The sequence below is a fragment of the Lepisma saccharinum genome, chromosome 4, assembly GCF_977018435.1.
Source record: "Lepisma saccharinum chromosome 4, izLepSacc3.1, whole genome shotgun sequence".
NCBI lineage: Eukaryota > Metazoa > Arthropoda > Insecta > Zygentoma > Lepismatidae > Lepisma > Lepisma saccharinum.
Window position 1 is genome coordinate 115,893,405 of NC_139232.1, and position 26,614 is coordinate 115,920,018.

Here is a 26,614-nt window from a genome sequence, read left to right on the forward strand (position 1 = left end):
AATGAGAGAAAAATCAGAAGGAGTGAAATAAATGATGAATAGCGAGAGGGAAAAAGGAAAGTTCGAGAGATAACGAAGAATGGGAGAGGGAAAGAGAAGCTAAGAAGATAGAGAGAGAGAGACAAAGGTAAAATATAGGTGGAGATAGAAAATGTAGAAACAAAATTAGAGATAGAAAGAAATACATGCGGGGAGAAAGAGAGAGAGGACAATAGGAAGATAGAATGCTGCGACCTAAAAATATTTCGTTCGCCGTTGATCCCGCCGGAACATAATTCTGTGGCGACATCTCTGCTTATCTCTCGTCAAAGACCAAATCTAGGGCTAAAAATATGGCAAAGTCAACGCTGGTACGGACCTTGAAGTAAACTATGATCAAACCGACCGTTATTCGCTTTTACGGCTAGACACTGAAGAAAACCTCCTGCCGTGCTTCAAAAGGGGACTCGTGCATGCATGCACTTCGCAATATGGCTTGAGCTGAAATTATATTAAGCATCGTAATTGTGTTCCACGCGGGAGTAAAAAAACACTTGCTCGTTCGGCAGCAACGAGGCTTTATTCCCGCGTCCTGGCGTCGCTCGAAAAGGGCGCCTTCGCCCCCCGCGGCTGTCATTTTCATTATGCAATAAAGTGCGCTGGGTGCGAGCGGAATTATTAACGACACCTTTCCAGGGCAACGCATTGATCAAATCCCTCGTGGAGGATTTTCGCAGACAAGCAGCACGTAACATTCCTGCTGCTTTATATTGGCACGAAACATTAACATCAAAGATGACCGCTTACGTGATGCTGATCATGGCATATCAGTGTTGGCCTTGAGTTTTTTAAAGTTCACTTTATTCACTGAAAGGCTAATCGGGACTGGACATACAGTTTAAAGTGAGATTCGAACCACTATGTGCCTCCACCGGGTATCGAACCTGGGACCTCTTGATTGTAAGGTGGCGATGTTAGCACTACGCGGTCGGAAAGGCCTGACCGAGAATGAGAATGTGCAGAGCCAGCCTCTGCGAGGTAATCATTAGCGTAACGTGCCACGGGGTATGCGTGTTTGTTTGTGTGTGTGTGTGCATGTGAGAGAGATCATTATTATGAAAAGTGTTGATAACATTTTATCGAAACGATCAATAACAACTGTGTGCTATATTAAGTGGAATACTTCAACAATATCCGTTGCCAGGCTCCCAAAGACTGCAAAGAGAATGTTTAAACGCTCTTGTGTTATTTTCTCCAGTTCATTATTATTATAGAAAAAGGGATGAGGAGACAGGTTACATAATTTATAACTGCGTAATATGTATTCATGTCGAGATATTATTAGAATAATTAAATCAAGAAGACTTATGTGGGCAGGCCATGCAGCACGAATGGGAGAGGAAAGAGGAGTTTACAGGATTCTTGTTGGGAAAACTGATGGTAAGAGACCTGTAGGAAGGCCAAGACAAAAATGGAGGGATAACGTTGAGATGGACCTAAAGGAAATCGGTAGGGATTGAAAAGATTGGATTGATCTTGCCCAGGATAGAGACAGATGGAAGGCTTTTGTTACTACAGCCATAAACCTTCGGGTTTAGGAAGGGTAGAGAGTTTGTTAGATCATTATATTTCAATCATCACAGTTTCTAACTGTCCGCGCATCTTCCATAATATGTTGCCGGTATATTCTAATGAAGGATGTGCAACACCCACTGGTTGCCCGTTAGAATATTATCCAAGCGCCTAACTCACCGAAAACGGAAATCCGGCGCCAACGACAGCTGCTGTTTTCCACTCCTTAAATTCCGCCCTCGATGACTAATTGACGACATCAATGACCGTGACCCGAGTGTGATCAGAGCCCTTCTATTTTTAAAGGCTGCCCTACAACGTCCCTCCTAGCGCTCCATGCATGTTTTATGAGGAAAAAAGGGAATCCGAAAGGAAATTGATCAAAGCCACTGCACTCAGTGTGATTATTTAATGATTCATGAAGAACAGTTAACTTGGTTGTCGGGTCTGAGACTGTACTTGTTTCGAAGTCCTGGAACTGGGGCGATGTCCCGAATCAAGTTGCATGTCCACTAAGTTTGGAAGTCATCGTTTGAGACAGGATTTATTTCTATTTGAAATTCTGCATGGAAATCGCATAGACGTAACTTAACCGGGTGAAGGATGAGTTCAGTCTAGGAGTAATTATGTTACGTCCTGCGTTCTGGGGAACAAAGAAACAAAGAGTAGTTTTTAATGATTTCTCAAATGTAACAGTTACTTAGCAAAATAGTCCTGGGCAATATTTTTATTGGATGGAAACTTTTCGATTCTGCCCCACCCCCAAGTTACGCCGATTCAAACCGTGTGGCAATAAAGGGAAATAATTATTTAACTCTCTGACGGTCCAAAACCCGAAGGTTTAGTGCCCCATCAACATGTGTTTTGCATGACTCTCTAGTCCCTACCATCTTTACCAGTTTCCTTCAGTTCCATTTTGGCCTCCTTCCGAACATATGGTGCAATGAAGTAGTATTTTAAATGGTGCACCATTTTAAATTTTTTTAGTAATATAGAGCTGAATCACGAATAATTACTTTTAATACATGTTCCATATTGTATGTTATATAGAACATCCTTAGTGTGGTAGTTGGCATATGTAAGATGAAAATATGCAACAGTTGAAACGTAAATCATACTTATAGAGGGGGCTTTTAACAAACTTCTCGGTCAGTTACATGTATTTTACCCATATTCAGCAGAGGAAATATACTTTTGAACAAAAAGTGTGTTTATTTATCATATTTAACTATGTTCTGGCAGGGCTCGATTTTCATAATGTGGCGCCGTCACTACTCTCGAGGCAAAAATACCACCGAATCTTTTTCAGCGTGTCGAGCGTTTTTATTCCCAGGTAGCTCTCGGAAAGCAGGACCGGAAGCAAGCGACGGCGCCGCGTTCGAATCATAATGCACGCACCGTCAACAAGCTGCAACCGATCCTCTCTTTTGACTCTCGCTGAGATTCCTGCCGGAGCCAAAGGATGCTGTTCGATAAAAGAAGGCGCGGAGGAGAGTGGTCGATGTTTGCTCGGAGCGAGAGGCGACGTGAAAGACGCTTCGTGCAACATCCATTGTCGATGTCCTCGCCGTAGAATATCATTTGAAATCGATATCGCCACTAAGTAGGGCCTTCAAAAAGATTTTCTGAGCCGAAAGGGGGTGGCTACGAAAAACTCTGTATCTGTAACATAACTCAAACGATACCCTGCTGTGTGAATGTTTCGGTTGGATCCTTGAACATTTATCAACAGCGTTTCTAAGTGTTTTTCCCCACTGCCTCACCAAGGTTTCAGACAATGGCAGCTTTGTTATGCCCGTTAGCTTTCCTGAACACAGTCTTCCATATGTTTATTGTGTTTGAAAGAATTCTGTACCTTGGCAGTTCCAACACGTTATGTATTTTGAGCAGTGGAGCCATGAACTAAACACGTTACAGATACACTAGTATATAGTTGCATTACCCATAGTGAGACAGGGGTTACATCTTCTAATTAATCCCTTCTCCGTACGGTTTTCAAACTCATTCCTCAATACGAACTGTGGATTTATTTCGTGCACTGCTATACACAGCACAGAATACATATACAGTAATTGTGGAGCGCAATGGACTATTGGATACAGGAAAAATAATTATATAATGTGCAATAAGATATGACTACAATGACTGAAGAGTCTGCCAATTATGATTGTTTTATGTAAATAGCCCAGTGTACAAATGTCCTACTGACCATATGAAAATAAAATATCAATATGGAAGTAGGACATTTGGACACGTGGACTATTTACATAAAACAATCGTAATTGGCAGACTCTTCAGTCATTGTAGTCATATCTTATTGCACATTATATAATTATTTTTCCTGTATTCAATAGTCCATTGCGCTCCACAATTACGATTGTTGTTGAAAGGACTTGAGGATGCTTTTAATGACGGTTTCTAATTCTATCGGGAACTAAAGATAATATAGCTCTCACACTATCCGCATGTAAGGGAACCGGAGGTTTATCCGGGTTCATAAGTACCGTATGAGATTGGATTTAGAGAGTCTTGTTTTTGTTCTAAGTCCACTTAATGCACAGAAAGGCTAATGGGGACTGGACCTACAGTTTAAAGTGGGATCCGAACCACTTGTGCCTCCACCAGGTATCGAACCCTTTGTTACAAGGCGATACGTCACCACTACGCCATCGAGGAGGCACCTGGATTTAGAGAGTAGCTACGCAGTACAAGGTGTTATAAATGACGTTTTTCTTTATAAATGGATTAAATTATCTCTGGTTGCAATTATAACCTCTTGCAATAATGAGTAATATTAGAGTGGAATGGTCTTGAACGACCCAAGTGTGGAGCAGACGATGATCTCATGGTGTGACGTTTTCTGACTAAAATGGCCTCCTGTGAGAACTCAGCCTTTCTTTTCCCTCTTTCCATAATTTCAAGAACTCATTTCACTAATTCTCGCTGACATTAGAGGCCAGCGCGAGCCTTAAAGAGCAGAAAGTACATTCCCTCATTATTTAGAGCACAAGAAGAAATGCCGTGCGCGCCTTTCAGGTTATTCTTGAAAGCGCCGAAGGCAGAAGGGTTGCCAGGAGAAGCTGAAATATGAGAACGGACAACAATCCGTTTGGCGGTTGCAAATTGGAAGAGCAAATCCCATTCCAGCGGGGTGTCGTTGTGTGCGATCTGGCCACTGGAACTTGTAATTGAGCCAATTTGTTTCCACAACGGCTTAATTGGAAGGAAGCTCCAAGCAGTCACCGAACTTCCTCTTTCGTATAGGTCGATTTTAATTGGGACTTCTACGTGATTAATTATTGAGGTAAAAAGTATTCTGTGCACAGGGTGTTGAGTATACGGAGGAATTTACACTATTGCACAGACTAGAGATTGTGCCGATACCGGGATCGAGAATATTCTAGGTGTTGTTCGAGACTTTACGACATTTGAAAAATATACATATACAAAATTTAGATTTTAGGGAACAAATGAAATCGAAATAAAAAAAATGTCACGACCATATTTTGTTTCAAATATTGTATTATTTCTTCACAGAAAACATATTTTATGCCTCGAGGTTCTCTTTTTCCTTTTTATTTGTTAATTATTATTATTTGTCGTGTCTTGTGGATTCCATTGTTCTGACAGAGATATCCTCCTGCACAAGATCTTAACACAAATCCGGGTTCTCTTGTTATGGTTTCTGTTTATATGGTTTAGCAGATACAGTAAAACCTGTCTATTCCGGAACATGATGGTTCCGAGCAAAATTTCCGTCTTAACAGTTTTCCTTCTTATACACGGTTGACTTTAAATACAGTATAGAGCGCTGCAGGAAATAATGGAAATACAGATTTACATTTCGCATTACTTATAATGTAGAGTACTGATGCATGCACGTACATGAATACAAATGCGATACATTCATCAATTTCATCATATCATCACTCATCCCCATCTTCGCAAATTAGCCAAAAGTGGCACAAAAAGCGAAGTAAAATGGACACTCACAAACATCCATGCCCATGCCAGGATTCGATCCCGGGACCCCTGGCGTCGTAGCGCGATGTGCATAGAGGGAAAGAGAAAGATTGAAAGATGGAATAAGAGAGGTGAAGAAAGATTGAGATAAAAGTGAAGAAGAAATAAAGAGACAAAGAGAGATAACAAGAAAAATAGAAAGATGACGAAAGAACAGAGGAGAAATAGACAAAAAGAAAGGTGGAGAAAGAGGGTAAGGGATGAAAGAAAGAAATGTAATCGTAAGAGCTATGAGTATTGTAGCACATTTTTTTATATCGACAATGTTACCGATAAGCGAGTGGCAACAGAGGCATGTTCCACTTACAGTATTGCATTGTTTTCTTGCGGGCGAAAAAAATAAAGGAATAAATTTCCATATTACTGAGAATAAAAACATCTCGTTAGTCTTAAGGAGGTCATTTTCAGGTATAAAATCGGTCCGTTCTGGGGACTTTTTTCCCCCGTATTTACAGGTTTCCTTTTTATAGAGGTTCCGGGATATGCAGTTTTTACTGTACATTGTTGACGTTCTGAAGACTAAACCCAATCCCTTGATCAGAAGCAAAATAACAATATTGAAACATTTTTCACTTGCACCAATTGATTCCTTAATAAACATTATTAAGACAAAGTATTGAGAATACGTACAATTATTTTTTTTTAAATCCTTGTTGGGCGAGTTGACTACCATTAACGATTTCCGTCTGTTTAAATTTTAAAATTGAGTGAAAACTCGCGTCCAATATATTTTATATTATTTGATGTTTATATTATTTTAATATTAACTATTATTAATTGTTCATTAATTGCACTAGTCGTTAATTCGTCGCTGCAGTAGTCAGATTAAAAGAAAAATAAATAAATACAACAGCAGGTTATGACGAAAGTAAAACATTCCGTTTCGTGAAAATTATCAGTTCGAGCCCTGTCAGTAACAATTTTATTCAAAAGATGGCAGCACGAGAAAACTATTAGGTCTTGACTACCAGCTATTAGTTTGGAATATATAAACTTATGATAATAACAATAGGTTAAATTGCATCAATATAATAAAATTTTGTTTCAAGTTATTATTATACAAAACACTAATTTTAACTTTTGCAGTAACTAGATATTTCAGAAGCTACATTAATTTACGAACGTAACAACATTTAGGCATACAGTAAAATTGAGAGACCACAAAATCGTCAATTGGATCTCGGATGTGTTCCTTTTAAATTCTGTACTAAGATATAATAAGGAGTTTATATATTGATTGATGAAGTAGAGTAGGTAATTAATAATTTCTGATAATTCATATTTTGTATATTCTTAAATATGTATGTAAAGATGATTAAGTGGTAGAAAAGGCTACAAAGCCTTAACTTCGCCATGACAAACAAGACGTAATAAATAAATAAATATTGATAAATACATTCTTGCAAGCATTTTCGTGTAGGTATGGCCAAAGCCGGATATTTTTTTTACAGGATATCGGATAATTTTCTATCCAAAATTCGAATATCCGGATGTCGGATATTCTGATATTCGAATTGTCAGGATATTCAGATTCAAGATATCCAATGTGTTCATTATCCGAACAGTTTTATCGTGGTTTGGACTATCCACATATTTTTTAATTCGTCATGTTAGTATTAAACTGTACGGATTTTCTTAAAATCCTTCATCAAATCTGTTACATAGGTACTATCCGTTGCATCCGAAACGCATATCGGACAATTTGAAAGACGGGTATCCATTATCCGTATATTGTGACCCTCCCTACTTTCGTGACTTCTGATTACTGGAACGCTCGCCCCCTTCCTTGCTTGCTTATTTGTATTTCCGTGTTCGTAACTTCGTTGTGGCAAAGAGCTGTATGGGAAAAGGGAAGTAAATCATAGCTTGGAGTCGATGAGGAACTTAGGTGGTAAATAAATAAGTCGAAATGAGGATAATAACTCGGCAAACTCTGCCCTTTCGAATTTGCTGTTTCGTGTCGAAGTCGACTCCGCGGATCCAGGGACCGGAAATTGGTCGCCGGCCTCTATGGGATTTCCGTGGGAGTGGACGTCGCAATCAAAGAAAGAGAGAAAACGGAGAACTCAATTACTATGACTTCGCCCATCTTGGTTTGCTCAGTTAGCCAATAAATTCACAAACGAAGAGAACCTGCGAACGGCGGTGCAATGAAATTTAATTTGTCCCCGCTGATTTGCGGACATTTCAACCGTATTGTTTTTCTTTGTGACTAGAGATGGTCTCGGTCTCGTCTCGTCTCGTGTCGTATTTCGTGACGAGAGCTAGATCGATCGGGACCGGAAGGGGGGGGGGGGGGCATGTACCCTCTCAAGCTATGAAATGTTTTTTAAGGAGTTTTTGCAGTCTCATTTTTTGCCTGCATTTCTGACTGATAAGGGTAGTAAAAAAAGTAAAAGTAATGCGCTCCCCTGTGCTTAGCACCACGCCATGAAGACGTATAGGGGGTGTGGGGGTAACGCCCCACACTTTCTTGAGTGGGGGTGATGTGATCAGCATCACGGCCCTGACCGCCCTGAAACCCACAGGGTTTCCCCCAGGTACCCATGTTATTCGACGCTGGGTGGGCGCCAGGACCGCTTCTAATGTTAGAATAGTTCCCTCCCGGATTTGAACCGGTCGGGGATCGAATCTGTGACCTTTAGCATGGTAGTCAGACGCGATACCGACTTTTTTTTTATTAAATGAAATACCCCCTACACGGAGGTATCCCCAACCATTCACACTTGTTCTCACTTTTACACTTTTCAATCGTTACATTTTCTTTGTTTCTTATCATCTGGACAAACACAAATACCCATGCCTTACCCGGGACTCGAACCCGGAACCCCTGGCGTTGCAGCGCGCTCTGCTAACCACTCCGCCACGGAAGTCGACACTGAGCCACCGCGGCCACACCCTTACTACCCTTATCAGGTAGCTTATTAGATAAGCTAAGCTACCTGATAAGGGTTTAGTATTTTAAATACACGATGTCAAGTGAGAAATGTGTAGTTTAGGTTTTTCTTGGTTTAAGAGTTCTACGAAGCTTGGTTTATGTGTCGTGGCGTCGCATATATATGTAAATAGGCAGTGCCCTAATATCGGATACACAAGGGTGCTATAGATAAGATATCCGATAGCTATTTGAAAACGTCTTTCATGGTATTTTTTTTATCCTAGATTCTCAGGAAGATGTGACACTCTATATCAGAGAGAGACATCCTTCCTTCTGTTGCTTGATTGTTCCCTGAATTCTGGTAAAGCGTCCATTTCTGAGGAACCAAGTACAATCAAATCGATCGCACACAAAAAACATTTTCTGGTCTCTTGAGGTTCTTTCCTTGATCATGTATGAGTTTAGACTTTACGCATTGTATTGCACAATAGATATTTCTTTCTTCAGTAATTTTAATTTGATTTTCTCTTCACATTTCAATGTCATTAGCCTAACCGATATTAGGGCACATTTTTTGGATGTCAGATTTTTCCACTATTCTTCTCTTGGGCTCTATGCGAAAAATAGGAACATTTTCAACAAAACACACTTGGTGCATTGTAGTAAAAGATTAAAGGTGACTGCTTCAAAAAGCACATGGAATTAGTGATTCAGATATCCTAAACTTGCGTAAAGAAAACGTATCCGATATTCGAGCACGTACCTAGGTATGTATGGAATTATGATCTTGTCTAAAACCCTCCCAAAACCTTTCCTGGTCACGGTCTTGGTAAATTATTACTAACAAGCAGTATGTGTTAGACACAGCTTGTGATTAATACAAGGATTAAGTAAATTTTTATTTCTTTGTCAATGTTTGTGTGGGTGTTTGTGGACAGAAGTAGTTCGAGCTGTATGAATATGTGACAAACCATATCATTCTGTAAAATTGCCTGTGTTTCATAAATTACTCAAATATACAAGTCACTCAATATAGTTCCTGTTTCCATTATTGACAAAGGTAATACAGAGACAGGGTTGTTTAGATTTTTCCGCTTCTGTCAAAAACAAAACACCAAATATAGATTACTATATATGAACAAATGAACAATGATAACACCTCTTTTCTTATTCAGGCAGATTAACATGTCATATTTCTAAAAGTGAATGTTAAGTGACAATGTTTGTTTCTGGATACGTGAAATCCGCATGTGGACCGACTTCAAGTTGATATGTTTATGGAAAACTGGAAAGCCATAATTAACAATTAATGTACTATACATAAAAACTTATGCTATTTCCCAACCGTAATAAATTTGACGCGCAGGCTTATTGTGATAGCAAATGTTACTCCGGTGTAACGCAGCAGTTTTAATCGTAGAGTTGATGATCCAATTACGGATTCAAGTACCTGCAAATGGAGCAGGCAGGAGTTTTCAGCGAATGCTCACGACCAGGTATAATGATACCCGACAATTATACCCACAATTGACGTCGTGGGAAAAGTATATGGACTTTCTAAGCTGCGCGTGTAGGAGTCTTTGGTGAGAAATTCTGCTAATTGTTCCTCTCCCGTCCTTTCTGCTCAATAAGGAACTTCTCAGCGGTTGTTCACGCAGAAGCTGAACAATTAATGAAAGTGACTCTCTGAGTAATATACTTCAAAGCTACGTAATGGATTGAGAATATGAGATCGTTAGAGAAACGCTTCAGTCGCAGCTTCCACCACTAGTATTGTTTCTTCATTGATTTGTTTAATTTTGCTTCGCTTTTCTGCTACTTTTGGTTAATCACGAGGATGAGGATGAGTGATGATATGATGAAACTGAAGAAGAGACACACTCAAAAAACACGCGTGCCTAGGCCGGGATTCGAACTCTGGACCCTGGCGTCGAGAGCGCTGTGTTAACCACGACTTTCTTTTTTCTTGTTAATATCCACATTCCACAATTGTAGCTACAACCTGTTGATAGTTCGAACACCACATTTATAGATTATTTTTTTCCGTCTTGTAATCTTTTGCCATAACTAATAATTTTCCCAACCACATTGTTATTATATGCATTATATACTCACATGTGTCGTTGGTCAATATTGGCTTCTACGTGAACTGAATTGTGTGCTGTTATGTGATAAATGAGCTAATTATTTTTTCTCCTAATTTTTAGGACTGCAGGATTGTTTGTGTTCCCACAAGTACATCGTTAAGTCGTAAGTACAACAGATTTTTCCATATTTTCATAAATGGTCCTGTTGAACTCTTATTTATATTTCTAGCGAATATTGTTAAAATTGAGATATATGTTTTCTGTAATCATACTACAATACAGATGCACTGTAGTTAGATCTTTATAGTTATAGATCATTTCAAATATTAATACTCGAGTAAATGGTTTCCTAAATAGAAACCTTTTCGAAGTACTACATTTTGAAAAATTTATATAAAGCAATGAATACGTTCTTTCAGTAACTTATAATACACATCATAGTGGATAGATGAGTATTCTATGCAATTTATTACATGAGGATTGACGTATATGGAACAACACTGGGGAGTCACTGGTTCCAATCCTACATTAAACTGTAGGCCCAGTGCCGATTAGCCTATCTGTGCATAAACTGGGCTCCAAACAAAAACTGAAACTTCGTAAATAATAAATACGTGTCAAATTATTCGTTTTTTTTGTTTTACAAATCTATTCTCCTTGCGGAGGATGTATTTTGCCAGCATCCAAAATTCATTGTAGTTTAATAATTTCCTTTGAATTAGTGAACTTCGCGTATATGTTGTACCATAATTACGAGGAATATCTGAGTATTTCACATAAAACCCCTAGTAAGTTGGTATATTAAAGGAGTAAATAATATTTTATTCTCTGTTGCTTACCTAGAATATCTCTTGATTAAGGTTAGAAGTTAATTTGGATTTATTGTGTCTACCATTGTACTACTAATGTGACTATTAAGTTCGCTAATTGTGTAATATGTTCGCTCTTACACTCGTTACGCCATCTGATACTAACCAGGTGTAACAATGCGACAAAAACGAAGATTTACTTCCCAGAAACAAAAAAAAATGCACTTAGGATTTCATATTCACGCACCAGCCTAGAAAAACAGACGCCGTCTTTGTCTACGTCGAGTTCTATTAAATGGCCACACAGGCCGCTTAAAGGCTTGTCAGTTTGAATTCCGCGCGAGAGACGGACCAGCGATGGGACGGGGGAAGGGAGGTTGTCAGTAATTAATGAGTTTTCATTGGGTCGAGGGGAAAATCACTTTTGTCCTCGGTGGAACCTAGTTTCGGCGTTCAAAGGGGCTTTCACGCTGGAAGGTACAGTCACCGGCAAAAATGAGGCACCTTCATCCTGAAATACTCGCTTCCCTGCATGCCGTTATGCGTGTTGCTTAACTCTACGGCGATGAGCGAATTTTATATTGAGGATTTGCTATAAAAGTGGGCTGAAACAGGATTAAAGTGGCGAAGCAACTTCGTACGTATAGCGAGGTGAAGATAGAGAGAAAAAGGGTGCTAGGGTGGCAGAAAAACGAAGTAAAGTAAACCAATCAATCAATGTAAGTAGTCTTCTTCTTCTTCTTCTTCCTCTTGCAGGTCTGAGTAACCTTAGCCCGTTATGCAACTACAAAATTGATCATTCCATCGGCGATATGACCTTCGTAAAATTATTTTTCATTTTGGCCTGTAATTTATTAATTTTCGAGTATCATCAGAACATGTTTATCCCAATTTAAATGACATTTTTTGAATTTCTTCCACAATTGCTTCGATCTTTCATTTATTTCTCTTTGTAAACATTTAGAAGTCAAATGCTTCTACCGGGACCCCGGGTTGAAATCCCGGTCTGACAATGGGTGTTCTTTCTGAGTATCCCTTCATCAATCGTCATATCATCACTCATCCTCATCTTCGTCTACAATATACATACATACATATACATAAATATATACATGTATAGGCCTAAGGTGTGTGCGTGTATTTAGTTTCACAGTTCTAGCGTGTGTCATAACTGAATCTGGTGGGAAAGAGGAAATTTTTCATGCTAGGGTAGTAATCGTAACATGAACTTCCTTGCGTAAGTGTTTTCGTTTTATGCTACACCAGAGCTTCTTCTTTGCAAACATGATTCTCTTTTAATCAACGAAGGTTCCTGCTTCTCAGACTTCAGTCATCTCCCCTCTTTTCATCTCGCCCGCTCCGTGCGTGCGGCGAAGGCGTTCTGTGTCTCAAAGGAATTTACTCACGCAATTTTCCGGGTTGCCTAAGCGAGGAGGAATGTTTAGTGTTTGTGTACGTCGGATGCTCGTGTGTCCTACGAGGGATTAATTAGCGGGAAGAAATTACCTGTGTTGTCGCGGCTGGATCGGGAGATGGTTCCCTTCGCAAGAGACGTCTTTCCTTGTGGAGGGATTAAGACATTGGAATCACGACTCGGCAGGGTTGCCAGTGTCAGTCTAGAACGTCCACCCGGAAAAAGTAAAATGTCCTACTGGATAAAATACGATACACTCTGTCCCGGCCATCTGTGAGGCAAAGCAAGTCCTCTGCGCAAGTAGCGACCAAAGAACGCGTGAGAGGGAAAGCGATTGCATGGAGGCAGCAGCTACCAGCCGTTTGCAGCAGTGCGCACTGCTTTGTTCCACCCTCTCGCTTTCTGTCCTTCTCTATCGTTATGCGCGGCTTTGCTCCACATATTCCCAAAACAGAGTGTAGTTTATTGTGAACCCTCCCCCCACCTTGGTAGAATTTCTCCCCTCACAGAATCCAATGACTACGAAACACAACAGGCTTACTTATTGTATATTATCCCCCAGAACTTTTTACAGTATGTCACAAATGGTATTTCGTCCCCCCTTCAAATTGTTTGGTATTTTCATAACTAAGGGAACGTTTTCCATCAGTGCATTTCGAAGGAGTGGGGAGTACCATTTGTGACCTACTGTAGAATTTCCGGGGGGGGGGGAGAGAATGTACACTGATGTAAAACGTCCTCCTAGTCAAAGAAACTCCTTATCTACCAATTTCAAGTAGGCGATATGCCATAGATCACATATTGTAGACAGTCTGAGGGTGTGATATACGAGAAGTCCCACTGTGTTTCGCCCCCCGCCCCCTTGGGTTCTGTGATGTGTGGAATTCTACCATGAAGGTGAAAGTTCACAATGCACTTAATCTATTATTTTGTCTGAAGGGCGGTCATTTCGTTTACCATGGACGACGTTCTACAATGACACCGCCAGCATAACCATTTTGAACCTACATGAGTTATTATTTCGATGTACGAACAAAGAGTTTCGTTCAACATATGCTTAAACTGTTCTGGTTTTAGATTTGGAAATAACATTTATATTGTAGTGTCAGGAATCCCCTCCTTTGATTATTCAGGATCCTATCATTTGTTTATTGAGAAGCTTGGTGTTTGATCACATTAGAATTCCTAATATTTGGTTTTTGATAATCACGGTATACTAGAAGGATCGTAGTTTATTTGATTTTTCAGAATTGTGGCACTTGATATTGTTTGGATAGTTACCCGTAAAAGTAACCGTGTTCTAGTAGTAACTTAGTTTATTATATTCTCTTATGTCCTGGGTTTTCTACACAGTGGAGATTTTGTCCATAAAGGTATATCATTTTCACAGTTTTAATAATCAATCAACCACTATGTCGGCGAGAATTTGGTTGAACATATTACAAAAATCAACCGGGTGTTTCAACAGAAACGCCGTGATTTCAAATGGCATTTTAAAATATTAATTTGAACTACACAAAAAAAGAAATACATAATCTGATAGAGAAAACCCAAACGTTTAATGGAAAACATGTTCGAAATGTCCACCTTGACGATTTATCACTTTTCTCACCCGGTTGCACATGTCGTATACCTGAGAAAGGGTTGCACGACTAACTTGTGCAGTACACTGTTCTATGTTTGTTTTCAAATCATCTAGTGATCGCGGTCCTCGTTTGAAAACTTCCTGCTTTAGGAAAACCCACAAGAAATAGTCACATGGGTTTAAATCAGGGCTAGTTGGAGGCCACTCTAAACCATTTTGAAAGAAATGTGTGTGGTGATTTGAAATCACACGATTGTTCAATTTTGAGTGGAGGAAGGTCACGACAGGTTCAGCTAGGGTTACCAGACGTTCGTTTTTTCCCGGACATGTCCTACATTTTAGCCTTATGTCCGCCGTCCGGGAGGAATGTGAAAAATATCATACATGTCTTATATTTTGAGCGTCACATAATATTAACTAGGAAAATACGTAACAGAAAAACATCATGCAAGTTACAAGTCTATGGACTGCGCTTCCAAGCTCAATAGTGAAATTTATTTTGATCCAGTCATTGCCCAAAAAGAAAAAACTTTGTTCTGCTATTAAACGAACGGGAAAACGGAATCAATTAATGAACAAAGTTTTGGGACCACTTTCTGTAACGTCACTGTTCAATGCCTGAGCAGAATTTCTTTCCTTTGGGTTTATACTGATGGAACAAGGTGTTGACCATTCTTATTCAATATAATTTGATTGTAAAGCAGGGGTATAGAGAACAAAGTCATTCAGGGTGTCTGCCAGTCAAGAAAGTCATGGAAGTCAAGAAAAAGTAAAGAAATCAACAAGTAGGTCAAGAAGTCAATGAAAAGGCAATATTTTTTTCTTGTCGTCAAGAATTCTTGCTATCGAATGGTTGATGTAGTTTATTTACTTCACTTTTTTGTGTCCCTTTGGCTAATCGCGAAGATGAGGATGAATGGTTGTAAGATAAGATGGATGAATGGATGGTCACAAATACATAGGGACAACCGACACAAGCCCCACATAAGATTTTACTGGCTGCGAGTCCAGACGCCAAAACCTCGCTTGTCTGCCAAACACAGTTCAGGATGCATTAATACGAGATAGCAGATCTAATTCTCTTCTTAAATTCAGCTTCAGTTTTCATCTTAACTGGCCCTTTGGTAGGGATTTTCATTAAATAAATATTTATTTTGTTAATTACTAATTTCCAACTTTACCTAAGTAGGGGTCTAGAAAAGTACAGAAAGATTTCTGGATGTATTATTTTGGTAGACATCCTGTTATTGAACTAAAAACTACCCAATATGAAACTTCTGGAACCATTTTAAATTACGGTAGTTGCTGAATATTTGTTTGCCATTAGAGGTCATAATTCAAATGTTGAGAGAGTACTTTTATTACCATCAGCACAACAGACTCACGAGAGAAATTATTTTTTCCTAAAGTCTGTAAAATGTTTGGTATTGGTCCCTATAATTTCAAAGAGTTTGACTGTCCACTCTAACATAAATATATAGTTTGACTAAACCTGAAATTTTGATAAAAAATGTCTCCTCTGAGAAGTACCACTTAAATCAAGTAGTAAGAAGTGCATTGATTAGTATGATTGCAAGTTTTGAAATTTTGCATTTAAAAATTCCTTGAGAATTTATTTTTTAAAAACTGAAAAATGTCATTTTTCAACTACTTTTTATATGGACATATGTATTATTTATTGAGAATATGTTGTGTCCTACATTTTGACTTAATGTCCTACATTTTGGGACAGCATGTCCTACATTTCCCTTACAGCGATCTGGTAACCTTAGGTTCAGCTCCGTCTTGCTGAAACCATTGCTGACGAATTGGACAACGCTTCCGACGAAGACCAGGACACGTATTCTCCAGAAGGAATCGTCGTTGGACAGAAACAAGAGAGAGTGACTCAATAAACCAGGCCACCAACTGAATCTTCTGCTGCAGTGAAAGTCTCCTGTACTCCATTACTGTACTACAAACAGCTGACAAACGCAGATAAAAATTAAATTAAATTAAATTTTAGACTTTTGTCAATCGTAACATATACAAATTATTACTGTGAATATACTAAATATTTTTTTAGGGTCATTTGAAATCATGGCGTTTCTGTTGAAACACCTGATATTTGGTTATCTTCTGTGGACATGCTATGACGAAAACATTTTCTTACTGCGAAGTTCTGGCGACCACGTGATTCTTGATCAAAGTGTTATCGAATCGAAAACAAACTCGATCTAAGCAACAGGAAATTCCTTCGCAGAATTGAGCCATCCCTTCCTCTTCTTGGAAGACTGATTGATGAACAAAGGAGCCGACAGAGACGGAAGTCGCCGACGCCTGATGAACTTCATTTGTTTTTTTGTTTTTTCTGTGTCTTGCGACGAGAGATAAGCGACGTGCAGATTGCACAGCGTCTCTTCCGGAGTATAGGGTCCCATCGGAGGGGGATGCGAGGAACGGGACCGGGAGGAGACAGTATAAACAAGGAAACGAGGGCGTCGATTTCCAAGAGATGATCTTGTCAGGGGAATTTATGGCGCTGTAAAATCTCCATTCCAGAGTCGGGTTTTAATAGAGACACAAAACAGCGGGAAATTCCGACGCAATCAGTTTATTATGGAGATCTTGTCGCCTTCTCGCTATCTCTCAGTGCTATTTCTTGCCGTTTCCCAATACTAATTATTAGCATGTTAGCTCCTAATCTACTAGAACTAAACTCTATGGCCCAAGATACCTCTGAGGTTAGGGGTCTGCCAAAGCGGCTTTTCCATTGGGTGACACGTGGTCAGCGCATCGAGTCCCATCGCCGCTGTATTCTGGCTTTCGAGACCTGAACCCACGATAAATGGGAAGACAACACAAATAGAAATAGTGTGGCTTGGACTTAAAACGAACCAATATAGACAATATCTAATTGAAGTCAGAAAATACAAAAATAGAAAAATTTGTCTTCTTCTTGTTTTTCTACCCCTTATGCCATTACAGCGCCGGGGATGAAAAAGTTGTCAACTGATTTGTATTCGACGATGTAAGAACGCCTAGGATGGGGGGGAATGATAATGAATTTTTGAATATAATCTTCGCAAAACAGATTATTATTAGGTTAATTAATGCCGTGAAGCAGCGTTGTCGGGAAAAATTTTGCGAATATGTGGAAACATGAATTTCTTTATTTTTCTCCATCTTTCTCTCTCCCTCCTTCCCTCTGTGTCTCGCTTCTTTATTTTTCCTGCCAGTCTTATTTATTTGTCTCTCCCCCTTCCTGTCTTGCTTATTTATTCTTTTTTCTATTCCTGTCTCTGTTCTTTATTTCTCTCTCTACATTTACATCTCTTCCTGTCTTCTCTATTAATATTTCTTTTTCCTCTCTCTTTGTTTCACTCTGTTACACTTCCTCGTTCCTCTTCCTCTTTCTATCGCCTCTTTCGTGTCATCTTTTCTCTCTTCCCCTAAAAGCATTTTTTCCTTTTGATGACACGTAATGATGACGTCACTATTTTCGTCGCTTATCTTCTCCACACATCCCAGCTTATATAGGCATGCACTGCAATACGCTCACAACTAGAAAAAATGCATTCGTAAATTGCAGCCGAATTTCCGCGGCCAAGCCCCGTTGCAACCCTTGCACGTACAAACCGAGAACCGAATCCACGTGGGCGACACAAATGGCCAATGATTTTTCCTTGTTACTCCAGGATAGAAAGCACCTTGGCATTATGAGATTCCCCTTTCTCCCCAGTAGGAGCTCCTTTTTTCCTCGAGAAAGCCATCAATGTAATCCTCGCTTAGCTCCGATTCTGAAATTGATGGGAGACGCATCTTCCGCCCTTGAAAGGATTAGGCCTTTTCCTTTGTCTCAGAAGATCCGGTGCTGGAGCAGCATCCCGTCTGGGGGGATTTCCGCTTGTTCTTCTACCGCTGCTCTTCGACACGTGGGAGGACGCCCGATCTGCGTTTCCATAAGGGCACCTAGGACAATTTGTATTCGTGTCCAGATATTATTAGAATGATGAAATTAACAAGATTAAGTGGGCAGGCCATGTGGCACGAATGGGAGAGGAAAGAAGAGTTTGCAGGATTCTGGTTGGGAAAGCTCATGGTAAGAGACGTGTAGGAAGGCCAAGACGAAGATGGAGTGATAACGTTGAGATGGACCTAAAGGAAATCGTAAGGATGGAAGAGATTGGATTGATCTTGCCCAGGATAGGGAGACATGGAAGGCTTGTGTTGCAGCAGACATAAACATTTGTTTTAAGAATGCAAGAGAATGCTAGTCACGTTGTACTTACTCTGTTTTTACTGAAACTTTACATTCCGTGTTCGACTGACTTTTAATAACCAGAATTCTCTTTTTTCTCTCCATCAGTTGTACGTGACAGCCGCCTTAGAGCCTGGATCTGCCAGCAAACCGGTGTGTACCGCATCGAGTCCCATCGCCGCTGTTTTTCTGGCTTTCGAGATCAGAGCCCGAGCCTATTGCTTTCAAATTGTTCCAAAATATCCTCACGATGCTAGTTCAACACCGAAATATTTTCGCTTCCACCGGGATTCGAACCTGGGATCTATTTCACCAAAGGCCAGAAAGTTAACCATTTGGCAACGCCAGAGCGTTCATTAATTGTAGTCAGGATAAAATTACCGTTGTTATGATATCATTAAAACGCATTATAAAATAACACGTGGCCGAAGAACCCTTGAGGGCAAGTACCTACCTACCGACCCAACACTGATCATCCAACCAGTTACGGGGTAATGTGTAGTCAGCACGACGAACCCCCAGTCGTTGTTATAGGTTTTCTACACCCATCAGGTTACGCTACTCATTCGTAGCTCCACAATTTCCTCAAGATGGTTGAGGGCCATCGGTCCTATACACTAGCCGAAATCTCGGGAGAAAAGTTGTTACTTTTTTCCCAGGAGACTCCAACATGCTGCACTCGTCCTGTGGCCGAAGCTCAAAGCTTGCGCCCTATACACGCATCAAAACATATAAAATTAATATTAGTACATTTTAATAATAAATAATATCTGTTATTTCTTTTTGAGAGACAAGCGAAGCAACGGTAAACATCAAAGGGCAATACACGGCGTAAGGTTATGTTCATGATATTGTTTCAGGTGTAGCAATTGCAAAGCGTTTTTCAGTAACTCCTTAACAACGGCATTTTTCTCTTCACTGTACAAACAGAGCTCAAATAGTAAATATAATAGTTGCGCAGTTGTTAATCTCACCCTATTGTAAGACACACTTTTGCTTCCACGTGTACTTGTAAACTGCGGTGCAAAATACAGTGGTAGTAGTCTTCTGAGAAGCAGCCCAGTGGGAAGGAGCTTCCTTCCTTCAGGATGCAATTCTAATTTAAGTAACGGATGGCCGGCGGGAAATTCAATTTGAAGAGCCTTCCCTTCGCCCGATGGACCACGACCTGCTAACCTCGTTCCCTTTAACAACCCCTGAAGAGCGTGCCAAAGAAAAGTTTGCAATATGTCCTCCGTATTCACGGTAAAAAGGGACAAGATGTCGCTCGTCACTTCGTTCTGTGTTAATCAAGGTAAGTGGAAACTTCCCTTGAAATGCAGGGTGAATCAAAAGTACTTGTGCGTTTATGAACGGTAATAAACGTTACATTATTGAGAACTTCGGTCATCTTTGGTAATGAAAGGGAAATGTATTATTCTGAACTCATAGTTTTCCAACGTCGTGGCGGATTGGTTAGCACAGAACGCTACGATACCAGGGGTTCCGAGTGTGAATCCCGGCCTTAGTCTAGGTATTCTTTTTGAGTATCCATCCATCGTGCCTCATCGTCATCGTCACGAATAGATAAGAGTGTCGTGTCAAAAAACCGACGTAAAATAACCTCATTCAATCAGCCGATAACAGCTCGTCAGGCATGTGGATTTCTAGCACTAAACTATACTGAATGCAACTCCAACCGGCGGCTGGGAAACAGCGAATCAGCGATCAGTTGAATTTTCTTCGACTGAGATCGGGCATTTTCGAGCCACGAGGTACCGAACTTTGTTCGCGGGACGATACAAATGAGCGTTGGGTACACCACATGTTGCTAAACGTGCTGTAATGCGAGAAAGTGTCTTCTCGGGCAACGATATTGTCAGCACCAGAATGGGGTTAATGGTACAACTTGATGTGGTGTTTTAAGTCCACTTTGTACACAGTAAGGCTAATCGGGACTAGACCTACAGTTTATAGTGGGATCCGAGCTACTATGTGCCTCCACCGGGTATCGAACCCGGGACCCCTAGATTACAAGGCGACGACGTTACCCCTGCGCCATCGGGGAGACCCAATGGTACAACTGCACACATGGTCCTAAACGATGATGTTTCCTTCCGGAAGGACCACCCACAGGTCGGAATGCAGGCGGACACACAGTCATATAAAGACAACTGGCAAAAACAGAAGTATGTTTGGCAACGTTGCTTCGGGAGAACGATGTGATCCCTTCAGCTTTTACTTCCCAACTGACTTTGCTGACACCCATCGGACCACACGCCCCCGAAAATGATTGGGGCAAAGAAAGCGCCATAAATAGCCATCAAGGCCAATCGCCAGTTGGAGTTGCGATCAGTATAGTCACTTTCCTACTGCAGTTTGAACTCCGCATTGACTTTGTTTTAAAACCGGATCCAGTTGTGTGTTAGGATTTTCCTTAATTATTCGGTTAGTAATATGTCCTCCATTCAGATTTTCCGAATTATGTTAATTTTTAGAATTAACAATTTCTTTCAGATATCTAACTAACGAACTCCCTAGCCTTCTTAAACCCGAAGGTTTATGTCTGTAGATATACGAGCCTTCCATCTGTCCCTATCCTGGGCAAAATCTTTTCCATCCTTACCGATTTCCTTTAGGTCCATCTCAACGTCATCCGTCCAACTTCATCTTGGCCTTCCTACAGGTCTCTGTAACGACCGATTTGTTAGCCAAATTGCACTCGTATTTTTGAAAATATCTTATTCGTGTACTTTTAAGTTAATAATTTACATTATAGTATTTATACTTAATTGTTTTCATAATTCATCTATGTATTTATGTTTTATTTTTTTTCCATTATATTATTCGCGTGTTTTGCAACATTAATTCATCCTAATTTATTTATGCAACGTTTTCAGTAAATCTAAGAAGGCTAGGATTATTTCTAACTTTAACAAAAATGTTGTTGTTGTATATTTCTTCTTGCTATCAATCTTTGTTCAACAATAGACAAGATCAAAGTATTTTAATCTTCGATACATATTCATATACTAAATCTTTCTTTATTCATTTTATATGGAAGGGCAAATATGAATTGCTTTATAAAGTCACTTTCGCTATTTGTTGTCCTAGTTAAATATTTAACATGTAAGCATATAATTCTTTATCTCGCTTTCAATAATATATCGTTTTCCTATTGGCTGTTAACTTTAGGAGTGGGGGAACAACGCTACGTGTTTTTGGCGATGTAAAAACTTCCACGTTGGCATTTTCAATTGTTGCCAACTTGAACTTTAGCTTATTATCGCTAATTAACATTGATATGTTATATAAATTATCAGTTCTTCTTGTGATATTTTTATGTTATGAGTTGCTAGCATTGTAAAAATAATCTGTTATGCTGCGCCTCGCGTTTGGTGAGGCAGTTGAGGTCTTGTTATCTACGGTAGAGGCAGTGCGCGGTTTCTGTCGTGACAAAATTTTACTAATCACTGCCCTCGAGCGAACAGGACTCAACATATGATTTATTTGAACTGTGCGAATAAGTATGTAACGCGCGCGAGTCGATATTAAAGTTTTTGAACTTCTTAAACTTAAAATACTTGGTTTTAGTTTTATTTACGATGACTCGTCACATGTCGATGGTTGCCTTCCAGGGAATGGGAGGATCGTCTTAATCCCGATCCCTGAGTGAGAACTCTTGCGTCCAACTGACCAGCAGGAGCAAGAAGCAGAGTGTTGCCGTTTCGTGTCTCCGTGTCCAGGAGTTACGAGTGGTGGCACGTTGCATCTCTCACCATCAGGTTTCCCAACAAGAATCCTGCAAACTCCTCTTTCCTGTCCCATTCGTGCTACATGGCCTGGCCACCTAAGTCTTCTTGATTTAATTATTCTAATAATATCCGAACATGAATACAAATTGTGAAGTTCTAATACATTATGTAACCTTCTCCACTCACTTGTCTCCTCATCCCTTTTTGGTCCAAATATCTTTCTAAGAATTTTATTTTCAAATATTCTTAAATTATGTTCCGCTTTTAGAATACATAGTTATGGAATATTGTGGATAGTTTGAAGATTCGAACAAGTTAAACTGGCGGGAAAAGCATTAGGGTTTTACTTATAACTCTGAAATTAGAGCTCATATCGCTCGCCAAAGCTCCTGCTTGTTTTCATCTTGCTCTAAATAATTCCATCCCTGCAGTACTCACCCCGAGCAAGCGTTAACGCTGTTCGACTGCCCCTCTTCACGGACGGGTGGATGCATTGCACAGGCTGGAGCCGGAAAAGCAGAAAATTTCCTCCGCTTTAGCGTGAATAATTCAGGGATTACCTAGTTCGCTTGTGACGTGCAAGTCACCCGACATTTCGGAGAGATTCCGGCTACAAGAGCGAGAGGTTACGGGGGGAGGGAGCAGGTGGAGGATACACCCCATAAGGATGCTGTACAGTGAGAATACTCTTGCAGATAAACACTTGACAAAAAGAGCTAAATCTTTGTGCAATGTGTACGCTATAACCAATGCTTCGTTATTGGTTGTAAGAAAATGAAAATAAAACGTAGTGAATGGTTTTAGGCACGAATGAGACAGGAAAGAAGAGTTGATTCTTGTTGGGAAACCTGATGGTAAGAGGCTTGTAGGAAGACCAAAACGAAGATGGGGGGATAATGTTGAGATGGACCTAAATGAAATCGGTAGGGATGGAAATGATTGGATCGATCTTGCCCAGGATAGGGACAGATGGAAGGCTCGTGTTGCTGCAGACATAATCCTTCGGGTTTAAGAAGGCTAGAGAGTTAGTTAGAATAGTTTTGGCACGGTACAGAGTTGACCTCGTAAAATTCGAGACAAGAGCTTCGTGTGGAATAGTCTCTGTCTCGTTCGAGACTTTCGTTCTCGTCCACCTGCTGTCAGATAGCGACCTGCAGAATGTGTTTCGTTGTTGTCTTTTTGGCATTTGGCAGGCCGAGTGGGATGCGGAAACGGGAAACAAGTTTCACGCTATTAAGCCAACAACAGGTGCATGACCTTCCTCGTCCCGTCCCTCTCGTCGAGAAGTTATTCTTACCAGACTGCGTATTGGACACAGCCGTCCAACGCATGGTCACTGGCTGCGAGGGCTTGACCCTCCGATGTGTCGTGTTTGTAACCTTATTTTAAGTGTTCGGCATATTCTTATTGAATGGGCCGACTTTGCTATCCTCAGACAGACTTCTAATCTACTCAGCTGTTTATCATCCCTGTTGGGCGATGACAACAATGTTTTATCGAAGGTTTTTAGCTTTTTGCGAAGAACTGGTCTCTTCCACCGTCTGCGAGGGAGCTTTTAATACCTTCTGACTTTTTAATGTGCTGTGCTTGTTTTGTGCAGGTCTTTTTACAACCTTGCACTTTTAGTTTTTCCCAAGGGACTTTTTATACCCCTTATTTTAATTTTTCAGTCAGAATTTTACGTAAGGGGATATTTCCCCGTATACATAGAAGGGTGCAAAATTGACTTAAGTAAAGACCCAAAACTTTTAATTCAATCCAATTAAATTTGTTTGAGATTTTGGTGTGATAATTGGCTGGCTTAAAGTGTGATCCGAACCACCACCGAGTAGCGAACCCACGACCCCTTGAATACAATGCAACGACGTTACCGCTACGCCACTGGGCGTTTTTTTTACTTATTATGTGTACAGTAGCCTAATTAAGAAGTCAATTCGTTAGTGGAAATTTTGAGAATCTTCTGCGTGGTTGCATATTTTTTTCGAGTGTTCACAGGGTCGAAATGAAGCGTCAGTGAACTCTAATCGATTTGGAAGTTTCTGTGGTGACACGCAATTTATGTGGTCTGTACTATATATTTTCTAAGACTCGAAATGACACCTAGACCAGATGTTTAAAAATCGAGATGGGACTAAGATCAAGTCTCGTATAGGTAGTCTCCATAGCTTCCGTAGGTGGCTTTTGGAATTTTATATATCTTTCGATCATAACTTCCAAATTATTCCTCTGACTCCGCGGACACGTGCAGAACACTTCCTGATCACGTTCCCGGATCATCTGAACCATTTCAGCACCCATCAACTTCACCTGGTCTGCCACTTTCCTGTATTTGGATGTCCATATCGAGAAAAGTTAATTGCTTGCTTGCTTGAATTAGGTTATTTTACGTCGCTTTTCTTCCACTGTTGGTTAATTGCGACGATGAGGATGATTGGCGACATGATGAAATTAATGAAGCTACACTTACAAAGAACACACATGCCCAGGCCGGGATTCGAACCCGGGACCCCTGTGCCACGGAGGTCGCAAGGAGAAGCTACTTCGAAAACCATTAGCTGTACGGAAGAGTCTCTTTATAATCTTCCTGCGTTTCGACACACATGAGTCAATACTAAGCTCTTAATCTTTCATTTCACAAAATAATGCATTAAAATTATATGATTCGTGAAAAATGAGTGTCGTGCAGGGGAATAAAGTTTATGTTTTTCTACACCAGAAGTTGTCCAAAGGCAAAACAATAGAAAAGCTGTGGTTGTGAGAAATCGTACAAAAATTGATGTGCTGTTGCAATTCTGTTATCCAGCAGCTACACTACGAAGATATGATCTACGAATTTGCAACTAAGAAAATACTGTATAAAACACTAATTGCCTGACTAGTACTTGTTGAGTTCACCATGCTTTTATTATTATTATTATTATTATTATAGTTAGTTGGTTCTACAGTATATTCTTTTCGAAATAGGGTCGGCCTAGGGTGTCAAGTGACTAAATTCGCCCCTGCTTTTAGTTTAGACTGTCATTCTTTCAATCGTCAGAGAATAGAATCGCCAGCATTACAGCAGATGCTGAAAAATATTAATATTTTTAAGCTGCTACGAAGTGCTTCGAAAGGTAGAATATGTGTAGTTACAATAAATTAGTATAGACCTCATGAGCAATCACATAACTCTTTTCATCCATAAATTTCATATATATCATATTAATTTATCGTGATGTTATTATCATTCTGTATTTGCCTTTTGCAATATATAAATTAGGTCCTTGTTCGTTATGTGATTCACTTAACCTTCATCTGTTGGCTGGTTCTTCTTTAATTAAAAAGGAAATAAACTAAACACGGTTGTTTCATTATTAACGAATCAATTTATTCTTCTTTACAGCTTAAAGCTCTGGGTAATTATGTAAAATGAGATGGATATATTCTGAGTATATTTTATTTGATATCGTAGAAATACGGATACTTATTGCCATTATTAAATGAATTGATAACAGCCATGAGGGGTGCTCGTTCGGCGGCGCAGATCGTATGCACATTTCTCCGTGGATGCATTACGTCATCGCTGAGATGCTCTGCACGGATGTTTCTTGTCAACTGAAATCATGCCTAAATGCTATGTAAAGCTGTGAAAACTATTATCAAAAAACTAAAGGAAGAAATATAACATATTGCAGCTTTCCCGTCGATAACTTATGTAAGTAAACGAATAGACAACATTCACGTAAAAAATGCGGGATTGCCCATTTTTGTGAAAGGGCATTGTGCGAGATCTAAAAGCAGAACTTTTGTATATTGTATGTAAATGTAAGGGTATAATAAACGTGACTGCTTCCCGTAAAATATCAATGCACTCTCCGCGCTTGTCCTCTATATACTTTGGATAACAGTTTGCCATCTACCGGTGCCATCTGGAAATAATAAAGAGGGCGATGTGGAAATAATTCAAATCCGGCCAGATGTTTTCGAGAGTCAACATTTTTCAGGAATATTATAGTATTTGCTTCACACCAACGAATATGTACTTCAATTAATTCCGGTGTTTAACGTTGAGAAAACATTTTCATCCGACGTTTTAAATATTCATATCACGTATTATTATCTAAATCTAAGTGTTTCCGAGGTTTTTTTTTACATATCTGTTCTTTCCGATACTTATGGTTATAAAGGATGAGATATTTAATAAAGGCTCCTTTAATATGAAAAATAAATGAATTAATTAAAGCCATCATCGATTTGTAGAACAAAGAGTGAGGTTGTAAAGTGGAACTCTACTGCAGCACCATCTGTTTTTCG

General features: G+C 39.8%; 1 protein-coding gene across 1 annotated transcript in view; it reads left to right on the top strand.

Moving 5' to 3' along the window:
- Syt7 (Synaptotagmin 7) overlaps window positions 1-26,614 on the top strand; it is an 863,311-nt gene that overhangs the window by 158,933 nt on the left and 677,764 nt on the right. The window contains exon 2 of the mRNA XM_083121280.1: window positions 10,660-10,702. The gene's annotated coding sequence lies outside the window, so the exon portion shown is untranslated. The remainder of the gene's footprint in view (window positions 1-10,659; window positions 10,703-26,614) is intronic.